The following is a 16,778-nucleotide window of genomic DNA, read 5'->3' on the forward strand; positions in this document are numbered from 1 at the left end:
ATAATGCAAAGTTAGTTTATCCCTAATTATTTCTAAATCTGAAATCTTCTCTAATGTTCTATGATAGATGATTGCTTCTTGTTGATTTATTACCTTTGTTTGTGAAACTTCTACTCACTCGCTTTGACTATTACTCTTTTCTATTCATCTCATCTTTCTAAGTCATTCATGGTTATGAGGGCTACAATTCATTTAAAATTTTGTAATTTCTTTTTCTTTTTCTCTTTATTCATAAGGTAATTGTATCAAATATATATGCTAACATTGGGAATCAAACTTAGAATCTTCCCTTCCTTTCTTAAAGCTATCTTTTTAAAAATATAGAGTCTGATCCAATTATGAATATACTTATATCGTCCAATAGGAATGGATGAATTATTGCTTTGAGAGGTGCATTCTACAACCCAATATGAGGGCGATGTGTGATTATGTTCGTGCTCAATGTGGAGTTGACATGTGCCCTTTTTAAAATTTAAAATACATATATATATTCTCTAAATAAAAACAATGTCGGGTATAGTAAAAAAGAAAATATTTTCTAAATAAAAAATAATTTCGGTCATAATTAAAAAGAATGAATATACATATTTTCTTAGTTTTAATTGAAAGCATTATAAAGCATCAATAACCCTACTCTCACTATGTTTGCAACTTAGCACGAAGAAGTCGTGGTAAAATATTTTACTCTCACTCTCAACCATAACAAAATATCTTGATGTTCATGTTAAGTAACAAAATTTTATATCACACATACACACACACATATATATATATTCACTTTCAAATGTGAGGAAGGTGTATAATTCAAAATATTTCAATATAATACGTAAATAAACTATTTGAGTATCCATGTTAAATAATACATTTCAAAATCAACCTCTTATATATGTATATATAAAGAGAAAAATTACTTTAATGTTGCTCATAATAAAACTTTTTAATGTTTAAAGAGAAAAAGTAATTGAAAGTATACAATCAACTACTTTTTAACAAGCAGATTGTAATTCATTCAATTCTTAACATAAAACTAATATTTGGAATAATAATAATAATAATCAATGTAGGCAATAAATAAAATATTTTAATATATTGGGTTATATAATATCGAGGTATATTTCAAAATATATTAATTAATATAAAAAATTAATCCAATAAGGTGGTCCATAAATAAAAGATTTCAATAATCATGTCAAGTAAAATATTTCAATGTTAACTATATATATATATATATATATATATATATATATATATATATATATATATATATATATATATATATATATATATATATATATATACATATATATATAAATATATAAATAATAAATTCTTATGGTTAAAATATTTCAGGTAGTCTTATTATTCTATGTTTTGACCACTTTTTAAGTATATTTTCAAAGTCAAGTTTGTCTAAAATCTAGCAAAGGTTTGGTGGAATAGTAAGTTTAAGTTGTGTAGTCTACACAATCCAAATACTTAAGGGAATTTTCAAGACATTGAATCCATTTATGTATTGAAAAAAACAATTTAAGATTTGAATCCATTTATTCATTCAAAAATGCAATTTAAATAATGAAAAATTACACATGATATGTTTTACACACACATAATTAGTACAGATCCATCTTTATCCAAATTTAGGGATCAAATCTTTTGAGGTGTAAACCTTTTTCAAATTTTGCACTCTAAAAAATATTTGCACCTCAAAAAATTTGATCCCTCTCGGCACTTGGTAAATCTGTGATTAAGATGAATCTATACTTGTTGTAGTAATTTAAGACCCTATTTCCTAAATGTCTAAACATTATTTCATTATCTTCTTACTTAATTTATGAACACAATCAAAAAATGACATCTTCCCTTTTTAAAATATAAGTTTCCTATCCAAATCTTTCAACTTTTTGTTTATCATTTACCAAAATCCATATAATAAAAAAATGCAAAAAAACTCCACTTCATACTATCTAAAAACATTCTCCCTTATTTACATTTTAACTTTCTCTCTTAACTTCGATATAAAATTTACCATTCTTCCCATTTTTTTTTTAAGACGATGTCCTAAAAGAAATGTTGACCAATAAGTATTTACCAATTTACTCATCACTCAACAATTAAGATAAACCTATAAATGGATCTTTTCATTTTTCATTATATGCTACATTATCACATTCATTAACTTTTTCGAAAATATTATAACATAAAAAAATGCCTTTAATAATTCACCATAACTCTAACCCAAAAGAATTCTGTTAAAATTGGCACCAGGGCAAAACTTCATGTGGGTCATCTTATTCATGGCTAATAATAACTTTATTAGATTCCTCTCGTCGAGAGGTGTAGGATTGATATAAAGATCATCCAATTCCGATAAGTATTCATGGAGATATGAATTTATTTTGATTATGGAATTATTATCAAGCCGACCTACAACTCATGTAGGCTCAAAAGCCCAACAGTCGCATCTATTCACCCACCAACGTTGTGTATAAATATAAGAGGACTTTTCCTCATTTAGACTCACTCATCTCATCACATCTCTCTCTCTCTACTGCGCAGATATGAGTCTCTTCTCTACTGCGCTGAAATGAGTCTCTCTCTCTCACACATGTGAAGCTGGAAGCTGTTGAATTTGAAGCTGCAACTGCAGAAGTAAAGATTGACTTGCGTGGCCTAGAAGATATCCTCTTTGGAACTGCGCTGTAGGTTCATCTGAACCTCCTTTGAAAGCCGCAACTTTTGGTGGTGGAATGAAGTCAATCCGACAAACGGTTTGCAAGATATCGACTGCCCTAGTTTGAAGCCGGAAACTTCTGAAACTGAAGCTGCAACTGCAGAAGTAAAGATTGACTTGCGTGGCCTAGAAGATCTCCTCATCTGAACTGCGCTGTAGGTTCATCTGAACCTCCTTTGAAAGCCGCAACTTTTGGTGCTGGAATGAAGTCAATCCGACGAACGGTTTGCAAGATATCAACTGCCCTAGTTTGAAGCCGGAAACTGCTGAAACTGAAGCTGCAACTGCAGAAGTAAAGATTGACTTGCGTGGCCTAGAAGATCTCCTCATCTGAACTGCGTTGTAGGTTCATCTGAACCTCCTTTGAAAGCCGCAACTTTTGGTGGTGGAATGAAGTCAATCCGACGAACGGTTTGCAAGATATCCACTGCCCTAGTTTGAAGCCGGAAACTGCTGAAACTGAAGCTGCAACTGCAGAAGTAAAGATTGACTTGCGTGGCCTAGAAGATCTCCTCATCTGAACTGCGCTGCAGGTTCATATGAACCTCCTCTGGAAGCCGAAACTTTTGGTGGAGGAATGAAGTCAATCCAACTGTCGGTTTGTGAGATATGGTCTGCCTTAGTTTGATAATGAAGCCGCTAATGCTGATGCTACTGATCTAGGGTTTGCTACTGCTGATATGAATCAGATTTATTGTACTATTTCTCTCTGCTGAATTATTGAAGATAAAAGAAGATTTGATCAAAGGGTTTCCCCACACATTGTGAGGTTTGCCCCTGGCTAGCCACCACATCTTGTGTCTCTTGTTTTGGCTTGTTTTTTGTCGATCGTTTAATGTTCTATCTGCACTTTACTTTATGTACATGTGATTGCTAATCGGTGGAATATAATAAGAAAAAGAAGTAAACTGTTATAAGCATAGAACATACCATAACTTAACAAATTTTGACCAACTTGATTTATTTAATATATGTATTTTTCCCATCTTTATAACATTTTGTAAGGTTCTATATTTCCTTTATCATTTCAAAATGCAACAAAACTTTATTAAAAAATAAATATTACAACCAAATTCATGTACATTAAAATTCCCTTACAGTAAACGCTTTATCACTGTTTAACATACTCACATATCTATAGATATTCATTCTCACACAATGATAAATCTATGCTCCGTCTTCCAAAAACTATTTAAAATATAAATTCCTATATCATTATGTAAAATCATATATATATATTTTTAGGTATACCCTATCATCTCAATATTTCATTTACTTTAATATTTTTTCACTCATTTTTTTTTTTTTAATATTTTAGTTAGACTTAGTACAATCTGGAAAGAGTATAATAGCATATGCACACAATGATTATACAACCCACACAAAATCTTGAGGTAGTTATATGGCCGAAGATGATAGGTATGGCTAGAGTGTTCGAGTAACATGCAGGTTATGAAAGTTATATAGTGTACCTTTAGTGTGTTTTTAGTAGGTTGGTTTATTTATATGAGGAATAATATACAGAATATTGGTTTATTTATATGAGAAATTATATTTAGAATATTTTTAAATATTTGAAAGTTATAAAAATATATATTAAGAATAAAAAAATTTGTTGATTTTTTTTATAGGATGTTTTAAATTAATAATTATTTTTTATGATTTTTTAAATTATTTTTTTTTCATATTTATATTCATCATAAAGCGATTACATAAAAGATCTTAACGGTGTAAATAAAATGCTAGTAGGATCATAAACAAAGTTAAACAAGAGATACAAGAATTTACTTTTAGAAAAACTATATGGGGAAAATCTCAACAACCTTTTCCTTAGAGAAATTATTAAGTTCAACAAGAGATACATCTAATCTTTTTAGTCAAGGACAAGGTCAAACTGATCATAACCAAATCTAGGGTTGACCTAGTCAACTAGAGCTTGCCTCGGAAGTTTAGCGCAATTATGTCGCAAGTATCTTTCGTCTTTACATAGAGATTCAATTTTCCTCAGAAGTATTTGATCTACTCAAAGATTCGGCCTTTTACTGCAAAGAAAAGTCACCCTCAGATATTTGATCTTCTTCCTCAAAAATTTCTCCTTCTACCTTAGATAATAAGTCTGCCCATAAATTCACTCTGCCCAGAGCATGAATCTCGACTTGTTGCCTTTAGATAACCTTCCACGAGTATGGGGGATAAGAAGAGTTGCCCATAATTCGTCTTACTGTAGATGAACAGAAGAATAAGTGATCTAAACTTTCTTACCAAGTGATGAGATCAAATGGGCATATATATAGAGATTGAATGAACCCAAGTGATGTGTCTATAGGGGCAAGCTGACTTGACTTCTTGGAGTGCCGACTTTACATTTTAGAGGAAAATAATTTAAATTTCAAATTTCAAAATTTATCTTTTAAAGTCGTCATGAAGAACATGCCTTATATTCATTATTACATGTACATCAAAGACTAAAATATTAATTATGAAAACTGACCATAGCTACAAAATTCAACAACTTTTATATTCAAAAATATGATTTTTCTAATGTATGATGAATAGTGAATTCAAAAATAAAATATACATATGCAAGCTTATGACTATAGATATATAATCATCTTATAACATATATATATATATATATATATATATATATATATATTTCTATTTCTATTTCTATTTTTTCATGCATATATATATATATATATATATAGATATTTCTAATTATGAAAAAGTGATGCGAAGAATATATTTGTCAATTTCTTTATATGTATCATATTTATCCTTGGGTTAATTACTTCCATATCTCCTTTCATAAATATATTCTAAATTACAAAATAATTTATCATTAATTAAAAAACTAAAACCCATGCTTCAAAGAAATCGTTCATAAGTTTAAATATGAACTACGCGTATTGAGTGAAGTATGAAATATAGTTTATATAATAATATTATTTTAGAAAATTAATTTAAATAATAATAATAAAATAAAACTAGACATATGTCATGTTCAAAGAAGTAACAGCTTAAGATTCAAAATTTGCATTAACTTAAAAAGAGACCAATTTTTTCAGTTTCAATGTACATACATACATATTCTACTGATGCTTTAACAAAATGATTATTACAGATTTGATTTCTTTGTTGGTTGAGAAATTAGATTTGATAATTCAATTTTTATTGTTAGTGTGGAAGGAGAATTGATATAAAGGGATATTGAATGCAATAACAAAAAAATTGAATTTTGTTGTGATTTTCACTTTTTATTGTAAGTTTCCTCCCTAATATTATCTAACTTAATAATTATAAAACTAAAATTTATTGATTTTAAATTACTAATAAAATATTTTTTTAATTCCTAATTAAAAATCTCCTTAGTCTTTTTTAAGCATATAGAAAGAGAACAAACTGATTTTTTTTTGTTAGATTTTTTTGCTTATATATATCAAATACACACAATAATTAATTAAAAAAAAAACCAATGTTATATCACTTCTTAATATAAAAACAATTCATATATATTATACCATCTTATATATTTTCAACTATATATATGAACATTATTTTTCATGTAACATAATGTTTCATATACAAGAGGCAAGACATCATTGTTATATCAGGAGTCATGGTATTGACTCGAAACGTCGAAACTCAAAAATGAATATTGTGAGTGCTTGGACATCTCAAAACCCTCAAAATCCTCACCACCGACACCTACATACTCTAATTTTATAGATAATAGTAGTGGACTATAAAGCAAACATATGTATATGCATGCACCTTTCTTGTAATTTTATTGTTTTATTTATTAAATTAAATTAAATAAATAAGGTCTTGTGCAATCAATTATAATGGGAGCCTTCCTTGTGGAGCATCTCTATGAAATTGCTCCAGTTGATAATGGAAGCTTCCTTAGTGGAAAGCTTAACTTAAAATAATCAATAATTACACAATCAACTTAGAACAAGATTCAAGTCATGAATTCAACACTTTATTATCAAATCAAAGTTTAATATAACACCTAATACAAACACAATTGTAACATAACAAAAAAAAATGAGCAAAGCCCTAATACTTGTGTAAAGCAAATCGTAGTTTATGAAAAAGAGCTCTCTCTTTGAAATTGACTTAGAATAAAGTCAAAATCTGGTGAAAGAAAACATCATGCTTTTTGGTAACCCACTTTTGCATGTATTTATTTATTTTAGCATGTTTCCAAAATTTAAATATCATTACTATTTTCAAGTATAAAATACATAGTTAAAGAAATCCAAAGAACCCTATTATTAGAATCTAATATGATACCATAAATAATGGCCCAAAATTAAACATAATTAAATACAAAACTATTTACAAAAATTCAAAACATTACTTGATAAATGTAAAGAAGATTAATTAATAATTACATAACCTATCATTTTAGTGATTGAGGAGAACATACATGTGAGATGGAAAAAAGTCAATTCACTTGTAACTTCCTAAAAAATGAATTGAGGTGCACTAATCTATGATTCAGTAAACCACAACCAATACTCTCGACCTAATCATAGACTCAGTTGCTCTATGCCTTTGTTTTATTTATTTATTATGAATTCCACTTTATTATTATCATATTCACTTTATTATTTATTAATTAATTATCATTCATAATTTCTATTTATTATTTTATTAATGTTATTGTTATTTTTTATTGATTTAATAATATAGTACATTACACTTTTACTTAATTTTTTTAAAAGACTCCCATTTGTATATTAACTCAATTTCATTGTTCAACAACATAATCAATCCTAGATTTATGTTAAAACTATTGTAATTGTCCAGATTTTTTTTCATCACTTTGTCATTAATAAACATTGGTTTTCACTGCACATTACACATTCCTGTTTATTGTGTTCATGCTATCTCTCACTTTTTTTTATTACATAATCAAAGATCATCTTTTAAAAAAAATAAACAAAGATTGAATATCACATATTTCATTTCATTAGAATTTCCAAATATTTTAAATATGTAGAAACCTATCCTAAAGATTGCATTTGGCATAAAACTGCACATATGCAATAATCAAAATATAAACTAAATTGTATAAACAAGTATGCTTTAATAGTTAAAACAAACACCAAACCCGTCCTGTCACACAAATTTGGAGCTACCAGGAATGGAACGGTTTTCAACTCTGTTCAAAGTATATACTTGAAGCTAGCTTGAAAATTTGAGTCGGTGCCCTTTCTAAACTTTTAAATAAAATTTCACTATGTTAGGCACCTCAATTTCTGATTACAACCAGTTATTAGATTTGAAAATTTGGCAATTAATGAGAATTGCAAGGCAACCTCAATTCAATTCTCAAGACAGAAGGTTGCCCTAGATATCTTTTGTTAAGCCACTGTCATTCTTTTACATATTCTCACTGACGCATTGCCTCAATATAATATGCAATAAAACAACTTAAACTGGCACAATTCTCAGAACCATTATTCTTACTTGCAGGGCTCTGGTAATTGTACGTTATCTTGATAACTGTCATGGTGATTCACTTGCTTTGAAAAAATGAGCCAGTTTCGTTTCCAAGTGTGTCCATAACACTTATGCTTGCAGTATGCTGGAATGCTGAGATAAATGAACCTCGAAGAAACCATAAACATAGCCGCACAATAATTTACACATTTGCTACAAGATCCATATATAGAGAAATATGAACGATGTGCGCTTTGCAGACATAATTCAGTAGTCTGTAGAAATTCACTACAGGTTTTTCCATCGGATAAAACATAGTAAATATGCTTTTAGCATCCATTGATACCCAGATATCAAGACATTGAACAGTTCCATCCTTACCAAATATTATTGTGCATTTTGTGAAAATTTCAAAACTGAAATTCTATTGCAGCAACTGGAATTAGTTCTTCTAATTGTTGATTAATTTAACAATTTATTTGCTACGGCAAATACCAAATTAATCAAACTGCAACTTTCACAAATAAAACTATGGAAAATAAATAGTGTTGGATTCTGTGAAAATACCAGTGTTGTTAAAATCGCGATAAAATCGCGATTTTATCGTAAAAGCGCGATTTTTTCATTTAGCCGATTCAAATCGCGATTTTTATACATAAAAATCGCCACTTTTTTTTATAACGATTTTTATCGAAAAAATCGCGATTTTTTGAAAAAATCGGAAAAAAGCGGGAAAAAATCGTTAAAATCGGGAAAAAATCGTTAAAATCGGGAAAAAAGCGGGAAAAAATCGTTTGGCACAAAAATATTCATTTTTTTTCAATTTTTTTAAAAAAATGAATATTTTTGTGCCAAACGATTTTTTCCCGCTTTTTTCCGATTTTTTCCCGATTTTAACGATTTTTTCCGCTTTTTTCCCGGCGCCGATTAAATCCCGATCGCGATGTGTGCAACACTGGAAAATACAAGCACACACACATAAAAAAGACACCATTATTTTTGGACAAAAGTCCTCGGAAAAACCCAACTTGGAAAAACTGGTGCAGCAGCTAAGAGTTTTATTATTACACAGCAGTGAAATTCTAAGTACAATCTATGGATGCCCAACTAGCAATCCAAACAGCAAGAAAATCTAGCCAAAATTATTTAAGGGAATTTCCCTTCTTCCACAAGCACCCTGACACAACTTCCCTTCAGAAAATGTCCTCCTGGACCCTCTGCGAAGTTCTTGCGCAGACCTTTAGACGCCTAAACCTGACACTGCCTCTAATGAAGTCGTTATCCCTGTCTCTGCTGAGGAAATTGATTCTACGACCCTCTGGAAGACTCTCCCGACCTTTGGAAGTTGAATCGATTTTTCCTCCAACCAAATCGAATTGCTTTTCTGAAGCAACTGCGCTGCCTCACTGAAAATAACTTGGCCTCCGCACTGCTTCCTGTTGAAGAATCTAGGGCAAAGTAGTGTAGTGTGATTCTTTGTTACTTGATAACAATTTGTGGAGTATTTTTACTTTCCTTATGTGCTTATTCCTCTTCTTCTAATTATTACTGCATATGTGTGTACTTCATCAAACTGCTACCAAAACATAAAAACAAGAACACAAGATGTTGGCTCTCTGCCAGGGCCAACACCTCTCTTCTCTTAAGAGGAAAACCCTTTCGTGAATTTCTCTTATTGAAGCTTCTATTGGTCAATACCAAACCCTACACCCCTGACAAAGAGATCCTCTAAGCACAAGCCAAGTCCTCTCTCATTTTTGCACCATACACCCCGGCACTTTGTTTTGCCCCTTCTTCCGACACTTTTTTCTTCTTTCAACTTGTTAGTAACCTTGTTGTACTTGCTCTAGAGAAGATGTCTTTGATGAGACCCTTTTCATATGATGATTCATTTCTTGTCTTCACCAATCAATGAACTTTTATGACTGTCAAGGGAGGGTTGTTATGACAGCAGTGCAGCCCTAATTCTCGCACGTGTGAGAGGTACCCTAGAGAATTAGGGTCCTTTTCCTTTGCTAGAGAGAGGGACTTCTTCACTTGACTTAGGAGGCCTTGTAGGCCTAGTGACTAGCCCAAACACCAACGAATCTTGCACTGAAAACTTGTTGCTTCTATATCTGCAGTTTGTCCTCCTTATCCTCACACGTGTGACTGTTTCTAGCCCTAGAAATAGTCCCTAACCTTCACTGAGTTTCCTCCTTCCTTCGCTGCACTTTTGGAGACCCTTAGACTTCCCTTACCTTCCTTCTCAGCTTATCTTCTTCGCTGATTTCAGAGCTTGCGTTGTGTTTTATGAGGGAGTGGACAACCTCTATATATAGAGGATTGTCCCTCCTCTAGGCCGACATGTAGGCCGACTAGTTAACTGTTTTGCAGGCCGACTAGAAGAGTAGATTTCGGATAGATTCCATGGTGGTGTAGCATGCTTGAAGGAGCTTCTTGATGGTGCCATGATGATGCCTTAGCTTAGGAGGAGACTTGACTTTGCTTGGAGGTATTCTCTTGACTTTAATACATATTTATACAAGGTGGAACATGTCCTTAAGGTCTTCAACCTTTTCTTTTGACTATTTGACTTACCTATAGCACTTTAAATAGTGCTAGACCTATTTCAATGAGCAAGAAACTCATTGACATATATTATAAAATAATATTTCTTTTCTTAAATAAGTATAAATATCAAAAGTACATTTATGAAGACCGAACCTAGTTATACTTTCTTTCAACATTGCCTCTCCGGATGAAGAAAACTTCCTCCGAATCATTGTCTCTACTTCCTCATTGAAGCTCAAAATCTCCGACCACTGACTGCAGCTACTCTGAAAAATCAAATTCTCCAAGTGTCTCTAGTGTATTCACCAAGTGCCCATTGACTTCCTCTTATAATACACTGTTGGAGCACCAACAACCAAGATTAAAACTTAATCAATCACTAGGATCATCTTGGAGTCAATCTGTATGAGTTTCTAGATGATTCACACCAGTGAAGCACCACCATTATTAAACCCACGGATAAGAACGTGTCAGAAGGGAGGACAGGTGACCCTCATTAAACCCACGTTCTTTACCCTTACTCGGCGGGTTTTGTACATGACCCATTTACCCTCATTAGACCCGCAGGTAGCCTATAAGACTCCCATAAGACCCCTATAAGACCCTTCAGGCAGCAAAACCCCCAAACTGTCCAAAAAATCATTTTTTTTTCTTTTTTGGAAATGAGGTGGAGGAAAAGGAAAATTGGAGGGAAGAAAAAAACTTTATAAGCACCTCTCTCCCCTCTATTTCTCATTCACTTGTCATTTGAGTGTTTGGCTAATTTGTGTGATTGTTGAAACTTGAGAGTGAAGCTAAAGGAGCGTGAATGCGCTGTTGGAGGAGGCTAAAGGAGGCTAAAGGAGGCTTCATTGGATCAGACTAAGCTTCAGGTAGGCTTCATGAACCTAGTTAGAATGTTTTCGGTGTATTTATTTTTGTTTTTTTATTTTATTTTGTTTTATCTTATTTTATGTTTGCAATTTTTTTTTTGATTGGAAATGCCTGTGGGTGAGAAACTCAGCTACACAGGGCTGCTGTGTGGCTGAGAAAATCAGCCACACAACCAAAAAAAACTGCAAATTAAAAAAATAAAATCAAAATTGTTGCCTTGTTGGGGCCTGACCCAAGTTCAGAAGTGATTTAGCCAAACAAATCCCAAAACTACCGGCTCTTTCGGCAACAGTGTGCGGTGCGCGGACTGAGGTCTCACCCAAGGTAGTATGGGAGGGTGTTGGAACCAGGTTTCCGCACCCTAGGGATGTCTTGATGAAATCTAGGAAGTTTTCGAACCGAACCCGTGCGCCTGCGCTGCTCCGCGCAGCCATATGTCCTTCGCAGCTTGTGCGACTACTTCCGCGCAGCTCTGTAAAGAGCGCGACGAAGTGTTGTCTAGATACTTTATCCTTACTGTGCTATTATTATAGATCTTAACTTAATTGTGTGTACCCAATATTCTCATTAATCATTCAACATTTATAGCAAGTGCACGCAATTATAAATGTTGATTTTAGGTATGTTCTATGTTTAGAGAAATTTATTTCAATTTTCACATTTAGCCAGATTAGAAATCACATCAGCATTAAAGTAAACTGCAGATAGAACATAAACATAAATCGCAGAAGACAAGCCAAGACAAGAGGACACAAGATGTGGTGCCAGCCAGGGACAAACCCCACAATGTGGGGAAACCCTTGATCAATTCTTCTTTTATGTTCTTCAAAGTTCAGCAGAGAAAGTGAGAGAGATAGTACATTTACAACAAAAGTCAACACTTTGACTTATCTAGATCTGAGCATAGATCATCTCCTATAACGATGATACATGAAATCAGTTGAAGACATTCTGCTTCAACTGATTCTGCATTTCGTCCATTTGCTGCACCTTACCGTGTAGCACCATGCTGTACCATCATAGTGTTGGACTTTGATGACTGAGCTACTCTGCTCTCATCATCATGCTGCCCATTATGTTGTTCCTTACTTAACTTGCCCATCATGCTGCATCTTTACTTCATCATTCCTTCCGCTGAGATCATCATGATGCACATTCACATTAGTGCCATCGAGATCATAAGAACATATCACGAAGATCATTCCTTATATACTTATTGATCACCAAGTATAAGTCATATCCCTACAAATTTGACTGGGAGAATGCCGATATATATATAGTGATCTTCTATGCTATAATAGTTATGCAGAGAACGTAGTCCTTCTGCTTCAAACCCTAACCACTGCTGGCTATTATGCTGAGACTGCTTCAGGAATACCTCCTGGATCTACTTCATCAATGGTGTGCCAAGATTGTAATGTTGCTTCGGAGATCATTGAGACTGGGAGGAGACAAGACAGTGAGAAGACCGAAACTCCATGAGCGTGTAATTGTCTTCATTAACTGTTTCTATGTCTGCGTATTTTGGAGTCTCCATTACCTGCGTATATGAGTCTTTATAACAGCGTTTAGTCATGCCTTGACCCAATACCTCTACGGCTTCATACCTTGGCTGCGGCTAACTGCGTTTCCATATATGACTGCGTTTCCCAACTGCGGGTTCCATATATGACTGCGGGTTCTCTTCATAGTTGCGTTGCTGCATGAGCATTGGTTTCATAACTGCAGCTAACATCTTACATACACCATGCTTCTATGCCTGCGGCTCTGCATGCTTGTTATCACTGCGGCTGCATATTGACTGCGGCTTTACTTCACCTTTAATGCAGCTACCCTCTGCGGCTTTATCACCATGACTGTGCATTGATTGCGGCTTCATGTATTGACACGATACATAGATTACACTGCATCCGTATGGAGTCTAACTGCGTGTAAGGATCTCTGCCCTGTGTATAATTAGGGCATCACGTTGACTGTACAGCGTAACCATGAACAACATACAAGTGTGACTCCATGAACAGCGTAACCATGAACAACATATAAGTGTGTCTCCATGAACAACGTAACCATGAACGACATATGAGAGTGACTCCATGAACAACGTAACCATGAACATTGTTTGCCAGTGTAATAATGTCTTCCTTACTGCAGCTAAGTGTCTTCAATACAGCGTTGGATTAGGGCATCAACTTAGGGCTCCTTCATTAGTGCCTCTCCTTCTCTAAAAACCCAAGACGTGGAGAGGAGATCACGTGAAGAAATGTGTGTTCAAATGACTTCAAGTCCTTGCCAATTTATACTAAAACGTAGATGATGAATAGGCATGTCTATTGGGCTTCTGAGCCTACTCAATTTGCTTGGTCGACTTGATAATAATTCCATAATCAAAATAAATTCATATCTCCATAAATACTTATCAGAATCGAATGATGTTTTGATCAAACCTACACCTCTCGACGAGAGGGATCCAATAAAAATATCAGCTGCCATAAATAAGCTGACCCACATGGAGTTTGGCCCTAGTTGCCAATTTTAACACTCCCTCTCAACTAGGGAGAACTCCATCCGCCGATCCATATGTCTGACTGTACTATCTCTGCCATCAGTGCCCTGCACTACTCTGTCCAGCTCTACTGGCTCTGCTCTGCTCTGCTGAACCATGAAGAAGAAGAATTGATCGAGAATATGTCATACCATTTTCCACTGACTCGAAGTCAATCTCAGAGTGCATACTACTGGTCCCAGACCAGTCTCAACCAACCCAAAGTCAGCGTCATAGAGGGTACCACTCCTACTACTTGACCAATATCATCAGTCTCAGAGAGTGTATCACTAGTCCCAGACCAGTCTCAACCGACCCGAAGTCAACGTCATAGTATGTACCACTCTCACTGGTTCTAGACCAGTCCTCCACTTACCCAAAGTCAGTCTCAGAGTATGTACCACTAGTCCTAGACCAGTCTCAACCTAGGATACCGGAAACAGCTGCCTGAAGGGCCAAAACGCCGTTTTACGTTTTGGATACGTATCCACCCCAGAAACGGCAAAAAAACGGCTCAAAAACGTTTTGGGTGATTTGGAAACGTTTTGTTTTTTTTCTAGCCGTTTTTCAGGCGTTTTCCTTAAAAAAACCCTCCCGGTTTAAAAAAACCAATACGTTTCAGCAAATCGTGAAACGTTTTTTAAAAATTTCAAAACATTTGGTCAGCAAAAACCTTGCCCATCGAGAACAGATTAGCATTTTAAGTTTTGAAGTTGTAACTTTTAACTTTACGGGCACGGTTTATGATTCATTCTACCCTAACCTAATTCCTAAACGACAAGAGCGTTGACTGCTGAGTGCTGAGTTCACTGCCGCCGCTGAGAGTTTCGCTGCCCGTTGAAAGTTACTGAACCTGCCGGCATCGTTGGACTTGGTACACGACTGATAATCTTTGTCTCTTTTTATCTTTTGATTCATCTCTAGAGTCTAAAGTTTAAACGCAATGATTTCTTGCTTTCAAGTTTCTGCGGCATTAGTTAGCAGGCTGTTTCGTTTTCTCTACACTGTACAGTGAGTGAGTATGTAGGACAACAAAGTTACAAACGTTAACCTCTTCTCCTCCATCGTTTTGTCTGGATGGTAAATCCCAGGTGTGTTTTATATAGTGTTATGGTTGATACTGTCAACACTTCCAGTTCCGGCTATGTTAATTAGATGTCTATGTTGGAGAGCTGAGAATTAGAAACAGTTGCTAAGTTTGCTGATGTGCTGTAGCATCTCTTGTATACTTGGACAGTCTTGTATTTTGTAAATGCATGTCTAAATTTTCATGGCTTAGAACTGTAGATTTAATGTTAAAAAAACATCTTATGCACATGCAAAAGTCATATGGGATACGTGAACTGCTATGCAATAAAGGACAGGAATTGTTAATGATGTGCTTTGGTCTTTTAGACGTGAAAATTGGAAAGTACTATGTAAAAACTTAAAAGGCACATGAATTATCGAGAATGAGCTTTGGTCTGTTAGACCCAGAAATTGGAAACGCTTGTAGTTTTAAAAATCTGTTATTAAGATAGGATACTGTACAATACAAGAACATGATCTGAAAGTAGTTTATGAAATGGCCCTCTGAAGATTTTAATGGACTGGTCACTGAAATGGGAAGAAGAGCTATGAAAGCACCCCAGATATCTTAAAGGTTATTTCAAATTTTTAAATTTTGAGATCAGTGCAGCAATGCTCTAAAATGGCTCAAACATCCATGAAGAGGGAAATAGTTCATTTTGTTTTAATAAGAAATACACACGCAAACCTGGATTAACAATGGTGGAATCAAAGGATTCCATGGCTTCATTCCATTATATCATAAAAGGACAAAGAATCAGAGATTTTTCCATTTGGCATTATCTTCATCTTGGAAGTTGGAACATAGTTGACATGATACAGGTAGACACAAGCAAGACTGCCTCCCTTGGCTTTTAAGTTTTTACTGGAACTGTTTTGGTCTAGCACAAGATAGATTCAAAAAACGCAAGACTGATATCAAATATTACCCACAGTTCGTCCAAACAAATCCTCAACCACCAATAACAAAGGTCTTGGGCAGCTTGAATGGCACAACAAGAGGGGACTAAACCCCCTTTTTAGTAGCATCTTGAACTCCAGAAATAGACTGGAACTGGGTCCTCAAAAGGACAAAACTTAGCCCATTTAAAATGGCAGAACTCAGCCCACAAAGCAGCAAACTCGACTAGCAAGTAATAAGAGGTAAACTCGGCCCAGATAACAAGATATATTTACCCTGCAAAAAATGAACCCTTGGCTTGATATGAGAAGGTAATCTCTGCCTCTTTGGAGAGTGAACACTGAAAATGTTGCTTCAATATGGCATATGTTGAAACTTGAACTAATGATGATGAATCATGAATCATGATAGATCATAGATGATACAGATAATCTAGATTCTGAAATATGAATGGTAATATGAATTTTTTTATTTTTAATATATATATATATATATATATATATATATATATATCTATCTATCTATCTATATATATATATATATATATATATATATATATATTATGTGTCGTTTCCTGCCGTATCGTATCCAGATTTTTTGAAAATTTATCATATCCGTTTCAAACCCCGCACCCGTATCCGTTTTCTTGTAACTTA

This window comes from Pinus tabuliformis, chromosome 2_1 (genome assembly GCF_031772625.1).
Source record: "Pinus tabuliformis cultivar Carrire ecotype Pingquan chromosome 2_1, CPIR1, whole genome shotgun sequence".
NCBI classification, from domain to species: domain Eukaryota; kingdom Viridiplantae; phylum Streptophyta; class Pinopsida; order Pinales; family Pinaceae; genus Pinus; species Pinus tabuliformis.